This window comes from Sturnus vulgaris, chromosome Z, assembly GCF_052056855.1.
Source record: "Sturnus vulgaris isolate bStuVul1 chromosome Z, bStuVul1.hap1, whole genome shotgun sequence".
Taxonomy (NCBI): Eukaryota; Metazoa; Chordata; class Aves; order Passeriformes; family Sturnidae; genus Sturnus; species Sturnus vulgaris.
The window spans coordinates 15,958,226-15,965,151 of NC_142283.1; the positions used below are offsets into that span (position 1 = coordinate 15,958,226).

The window sequence follows — 6,926 nt, forward strand, 5'->3', positions numbered from 1 at the left end:
TGGGATATTAGCATAGCGTGATTTCATCCATAGTATTTAAGCAAGTGTTCTTAGTTTAGTCAGAAGCATTGGTGGCCAAAGTAGTGGCTGTGTGTGCTTGGTGTCTGTTTTGCTTTCCTCTTGGATCCTTTGAGCTATGGCTTATGGACTGCAAGAGGGTTTTGTGCTGCCTCGGCACAGAGGAGAACTTTCTGGGCTTCTCTTTTGTCTTAGCTGTGGAGGAGGTTCGGTCGCTAGGCACAAATTCACAGAGTAACCTAGAGCGACGCTATTGTGATGTCAGCGGAGGGCTGCCACGTCACAGCATTGTCAGCTGCAGGTTGCCCTGATGCACACAAGGCATCAGCCTTCAGAGCAGCTCCTGGCGTGCTCATTGCAGGAGGATCCTCTCTTGAGGTGTTCTCTGGCAGTAGTGTGTGCCCTGAAAAGGGAGTCTTTTTTTTTTTGCCTGCTCTTGTACGAGTCTGCAGACTCACACAGGCATCCTTTTGTCTTTTTTTCCTCTTTTCCTTGCACAGTCCGGGGACTTGTGCAAGAGGATTTCTTTCCCATTTTTGTGTTTTGTTTCCCGGTCCACGGACTTGAGCAGCCCTGCTGAAATGATGGAGCAAGTCCGTAGAGCAGTTGGCAGGGCTTTTTCCTCGGTGTCATCCCGCCAAATTTTTAATGGTCTGAGACGTAAGTAAAAGTTTTTTCCCTTCGGGCAGCACATTGAAACAAAAGTGCCATAAAAATGCCATATGTTTGCTAAAGCTCCTGCCAGGGGCTTCAGCAGGAAGAAGGGGGTGTCTCCTGCCCAGCAGGGTGTGGGCAACTTCCAAAATACAGACTGGGAGAGCTTTGGAGGCATCTTTCTAAAAACTCTGCGGTTCTCTCCAGAACCGAGGGAAAGCACCTTTTTTCTGCATTCCATCCTTAAAGGATGTGCCTGTCTAACTGCACCCTCTGTGCGTGCTACAAGAGCGATTGGCTCTGCGCTGAAGGGCAAAGTGCCGAGCAGTTTGTGTGTCCTCCTGAACCCCGGAGCTGGGCCTGTGCTGTGTCTGAACAGAACGGCACGTGCTAACAGGAGTTTGGGGAAGCTTTCCTGGGGAATTGTTGACAGCAAGCGTGTGGGAAATACGGCATACACTTCACAAAAATGATTTAAAACTGTCCAGGAAAAACAGTGGAGAAAAAAGCAGCTTCGGCTGTAGGGTTGACAATGAGCTACAATGTAGGCACTGACTGCTAAGGAACAATTTGTATTTTCTCAGCCAGTTATCTTGTTCCTTAGTGGCAAGGCCAAGCAACAGGTAGACACAGCCTAGGGTATTGCCCCATACCCTTGCTTGCTGTGCAAAAGGAGTGTTGCTCGTGGAGCGATGGTGTGCAAGAGAAATGCTGTATGCTTGGGTGGCCTTGTTCTGTGGGATTCCTGTGCACAGAGAGTTTCTAAGAGCACCTGGTTCCTTTTCCCTCTCCCCTGGCAGGTCGCCTGAGACGTGGAAGGACTCAAGTCAATGTTTTGGTGAGTGGTCTGGGCACCCGTGACAATGCTGGTGGCTGAGAATTGTGGAGTAAGCTGTGGGCTTGGCCTGTTGAAGAAAGAAGGAAGAAGGAAAGAAGGAAAGAAGGAAAGAAAGAAGGAAAGAAAGAAAGAAAGAAAGAAAGAAAGAAAGAAAGAAAGAAAGAAAGAAAGAGAGAGAGAGAGAGAGAAGAAAGAAAGAAAGAAAGAAAGAAAGAAAGAAAGAAAGAAAGAAAGAAAGAAAGAAAGAAAGAAAGAAAGAAAGAAAGAAAGAAAGAAAGAAAGAAAGAAAGAAAGAAAGAAAGAAAGAAAGAAAGAAAGAAAGAAAGAAAGAAAGAAAGAAAGAAGGAAAGTTAGTTCACGTCAATGTCTGTGTGAGCGCTACCACCAAGATTACATCAGTTTCCTCCTCTTCCATTGAAGACATTTTAACTAATGAAAGTCAGCTTTTGCAGACAGGACGCTGCAGGCTGATTGTAGCCAGGCTGAGATATCTCCTTCAGAAGCATATGCAGTCCTGTCCAAAAATGAATCTCATCACCCCTCCTGATCTGAGTTTTAATGACTGAGTGTCACACTTGAATCCAAATTCATGACTTCTCCTTACGACGGCTAGGGATAGGGCTCAGGAGAAAGAAGGTTCTAAATGACAGGTTACTCCCTGTCCCTCACACTGCTGTCTGTCTGCAGAGCACCACACCAGCAGCAGAACCTCCTCGGGCTCGCTCTCTTCCTCCAGAGGCTGAAGGGGAGGCAAAGGACAACAAATATCCATGGGCTGTCAGTCCAGATCCGGAGCATGCTGAACCTGTAAGTGGCAGCTTTGGTTGGTACACTGCAAAGCTTTGGTGCAGTGCAGAGCTGCAGGTTTCTGATCAGGCAGCACTTGCCGTTTGTGGCTGAAGATGCTGGGGCTGGAGTCCTGCCTTGATGCAGCACTTCAGCCCAGCCACTGACGCGTGGCAAATGGGATCTGAACTTTCAGATGCAGACATCATTTTCCTGGCATTCTGACAGGGACTGTGAACTTCCCTTGGTGTTCGACAAGCAGTAGCATGCTGTCCTTTAGTGCTACTGGTGTGAAAGTGAGCCCCGCTGTGCACGGTGTCAGTGCAGCCTCTGTGTTGTCAGTGGAGAGAGCAGAGCCAAGGCACAGTTCACAGCCTTGTGGGGTACAGAAGAGCCATTGCTGCCTGCAGGGAGCTCCCCCCTCCACACACTGTCTAGCTAGCTACAGTCAATGTTTCGATGACACCCTTAACTCTGGCATGCCCCAAGTTTACTTGGGTCGGAATTCTGAGGTGCTCTGCATGGCAGAGACAAGGTCTATCTCTGAAGGGCTGGAACGCAGTTCCTGCTGCGTGCTCCCCCGTGCTTGAAATCCTGAGGGAAAGCCAGTTGAGCAGAGCTGAGCAGGGAAATGTTCCCTGCTTCTATTCAGACACTTCATAGCACCTCAAGGGTTATTCAGTTACTCCCATCAACACCCCCACACAATAGCTTCTGCCTTCAGGTGAGCTGTGTGTGCACTTCCTGCCTGTCCCAGCTCTCAGGAGTCCTTATGTCTTGTTTGTGCTTTTTCCCTGCCCATTCCTTGCAGGCGCCAACAGGAGAGCTTCTTGCCTGTCAGGATTCCTCGGCCCAGGCAGGAAAAGCGGAGTGGCAGGAAAGCATGGATAGAGTGCGCAGGGCCCGGCAGTTCAGGTGTGTGCTAAACTTTCTCTCTTTTCTCTGGGCAGGGCTGGGCATTGCTGGCCTTTAGGAGGCCCAGCGCCAAAGAACAAATTTGGCTTTCTCATCATTTGACTTGCTCAGCACAGCAAAGGGAAGGCACCTCTTGGGCAGGTCTGGTTGCTGCCTCCTGGGACTCACTTGTCAAACCTTGCCAAAAAGCATTCTGAACTGGAGCAGGGTAGAAGGAAGGGAGCTTCAGGCTGGGCCTCAGGAGAAGCATTGAACCTCAGAGGCATTAATGCAGCAGAAGAAGCTTGTCAGAGAGCTTGTGCAGATTCCACCTCTGGAAATTTGGAAAACTGCGCTGGACGGAGCCTGGAGCAGGCTGTCCAGACACCATAGCTGACCCCAAGTGCTTGGAGCTGAAGACTGGGCTAGAAGCTTCCTGCAGCCCCTGCCAGCCCAAACCATCATGGGATGCTTTGATTATGGGATTGGAAATTCATATCCACCTCCTCTCCAAGCTCTAGCTTGAGGGCTCTTTCCTTGGTGCACTACTGAAAGCAAGAGGAATTGTTGCAGTACTCATCTAGACTTCCCAAGGATGTCTTAGCCAAAGAAGAATTTTTGCAAGTCTGATATGCACTCTATCAGAGAGGAGTGTAAGACCTAGCAGGCAGGAAGCTGTTAAGCTGAGAGAAGCTGAGCTTTCTGCAAGGGTTTTGTGGCTTCTGGAAGCTTGTTTGGCTTTCTCACTGGTGACTCTGTCACCTGCACGAATGACAAAGAGAGATGCTGGTCTAGGGAGGGAAGTGCAGCATTCTCTTGAGGTGCAACTAGAGGGCTGTTGGAAGTCCCTGAGAGTGCCCTACGTGGGACATGGTATGTAGTCCTGCATTTGCAAGGAGACTGTGTTGCTATTAATGGTTTGCTTGTCTGTCTCCTTGTTGTAGACGGAAGGAGTTGGCCGCATTTGAGAGGAAGTGCCACTCCTCACTAGAGAGGGCATTTGAAGTGGCAGCAGAGCCAGCAGAGCAATTGCAGCCTCGCAGGGATCAGCTGAAGGAAGAGTCAGTGCCAAAGGTATGCTCACCTTATTCCTAGGCAGCATCTCTGCGAGAGGGTGTTGTCCTAGCAAGACTGCCTCAAATGCTTCTTCTGGCAGCAAGCTAAGACCGAGAATGTGTTGTTGTTGTTGTTTCTCTACAAAACTGGTGCCCTCTGCTTCCAGGTTTGCCGCCCACAGCAGCCAGCCCCCAGGGTTCTGGAGAGGCTGCTGCAGGAGTTGTCTCGCCAAGGGCACATCCTGTCCCAGGTGTGCAGAGACAAGGCGCTGCTGGCACAAGAGAACGCGGCCCTGGAAGCCCGACTGGCAGCCACAGAGCGGGACCTACGAGGCCTTTCCGAGCAGCTGGTAGAGGCCAGGTAAAGGCAGGAGGAGACGCTGGGTGGGACATGATTGAAGGTCTGTAATTCCAAAGGTGGTAAGCATTATGTCAGGATTTAGTGCCTCCTGTGTGCTTTCCAACTGTTTCTCAGACAGAGAGGTGACGAGACACGAGAAAAACCAGAAATGGATACTGTGCGCTGAATGTTGTTTCTGTGACCGCTCAGGCTCTCAAAGCCTTTTGGGACACTGGCTTGGGACCCTTTGCACATTCCCCTGACAAATGCAAAGCAAGCCAACTTGGCACTGAATTGGTTTCCAGGGAAACTGTGCAGATGTTTGCTGAAGGCAGAAGTTTTCCTCTGCTTTTGGTTTCTCCTTTGGTGACTCTGAACATCGGTCTTTCCTCGCCAAGTAGTCCGACATGGGATTTTCACAATTCAAGGCACTTCCATGGGAATGTTGCAAGTAGGATGCTGGTGCTTTGGGTGAAGCTGGAGGGTCCAGCTGAAAATCTTGAGACCTTTCTGAGCTAACTCTTGTGAAGTGCAGTGCAGGACTTAGAGTTGCTTACAAGCAGCATCAGCAGCAGCAGCAACAGCAGGAGCAGCAGCAGGAGAAGGGAAAGGTCTTCAGCCTTCTTGAGAGTCTCTGGGGATTCTTGCTGAGCACTGATTCTTGCTCACTTGTCCACCCACCTCTGTAACCTGTCAAGATCCCTTTGGCTGCTTCCTCTTCCTTTCTAAAGAGTGCCAAGGCATTTGGGCACTGCTGCCTTAGTTAGCCACAAATAAATGTAGCAAGTGTTCTTGTTCGTGACATTCCAGTAGTTTAAATGACAGGATACCTGTCCCACCTGTGAGACAGTTCTTGTTCAGATAAAAACCTGGTTCTGGTTTCTTACTCATGATGCTAGAAGCAGGAGGGAGCTTTCATATATGGTTTGGTGCATTCCTTTAGTCCCTTTTACTTCCAGAGTGTCTGGCAAACAAAGTATCTCTACGTACATTCTGTCCAGCTGCAGAGTGACTTGGAAGTGCTGATGAGCTCAGGGCTGGGAGCAGAGGCTGGGCTTTTGCTCATTAGTAGAGACTTTGAGGGCACAGCCACCCATATGGGATATGTCAGACAAGAGCAATTGGAGCTTTGGCTGCTGAGATCAAACTCAGCTGGGCTTTCTGTGCTGGGCTAGGTCATGAGGAAAGGCTGGCCAATCACCTGGAGGGGCCTGCTTTGCTATTTGAAGTGGTAGAAATAGTCTTGCTGTATCTAAGTTTCCATGCAAGCCATTTTCCATACTCAGGTGTGGGAATCTTAAGGCAGACCTTCCCGGAAAACCTGCCCCAGTGTTCCTGCCAGGAACAATTGCTCTTCATCTTCACACCTTGTAGGTCAGAGAAGGAGAGCCTGCAGTGCAGCCTGCTGGAGGCTCAGCAGCACGTGTCAGAGCTGGAGATGGCCAGGAGCCGTCTGGAAGGCCAAGTTCGCTCAGCCGCGCAGGCCAAGGAGGTGATCCTGGGTGAGAGGCTCGTGCACTTTGATTCTGGTGATCTTCCTGCCTGGTGCAGTTGCTCTGAAGCCAGCTCTGTCCGCAGAGCTTCCCAGGAGTGAAGGAGCTGGGGGCAGGTCCCTCCTTTGCTGAAAGTGAAAGGGCTTAAGGTCAGCCGAGTCCTCTGCTTGTGTAGTGTCTGACTGTTGCCGTTTGTCATGTTTGCAGCGGACGTGAAGGGCCTTCGGCGTGAGCTGCAAGCTGTAAGATCTTTCAGCAAGCAGCAATGTGAAAAGATGGCTCAAGAGCTGCGCTGGGCAGAAGAGCAGTGCAGCAAGGCTCTGCGACTCTGGCAGTGTGCTCAGGAAGAGGACAAGAGGAAGCTCCTGAAAAAACTGGTAGGAAACAATACGCTTGAGTATTTCTCATGCAAGCTTGGTGGGCTGGCTTAGCAGAAGAGCAGCCCGAGTATGTGGCACGGCCTCAAGCCTGTGCTGTTGGCTACGTGTTGCTGGGCCAGGCAGCAGAGGGCTACAAGGGCTCGTACTTGAGACCCTGAGAAGCCCCAGAGGCCGGTGCCAGGACAGGAAATGCAGCCACGGTTTCAGGACGGGCATAAGCCAAGTGTCCCAGGAGGCTGCGTGATCACCACCCAAAGCATGGCCGCAAAGGGGCAGGATCTTCCCCACACCCTCATGCCATGTAGCAGACTGCTGACCTTGCTGCCAACTGCAGTCCCAGCAACTGGTTCCCTTGCTTTCTATCCTTCCACGGTGGACAGAGCTCCTCCCTTTAGCCTTGAAGGGTATGCAACAGGCCACATGTTGCTGGCATTTCAGCTAGTGGCCTGACTTGTGACTAGGGCATGG

At 50.7% G+C, this 6,926-nt stretch overlaps 1 long non-coding RNA gene across 1 annotated transcript; it reads left to right on the forward strand.

Annotated features, from left to right (window-relative positions):
- Positions 1-2,349: 2,349 nt before the first annotated feature.
- On the forward strand, positions 2,350-6,528 carry LOC148219698 (uncharacterized). Its single transcript, XR_015799356.1, has 3 exons — positions 2,350-4,264; positions 4,413-4,606; positions 6,286-6,528. It is a non-coding gene; the product is annotated as an uncharacterized LOC148219698 (long non-coding RNA).
- The last annotated feature ends 398 nt before the right edge of the window (positions 6,529-6,926 follow it).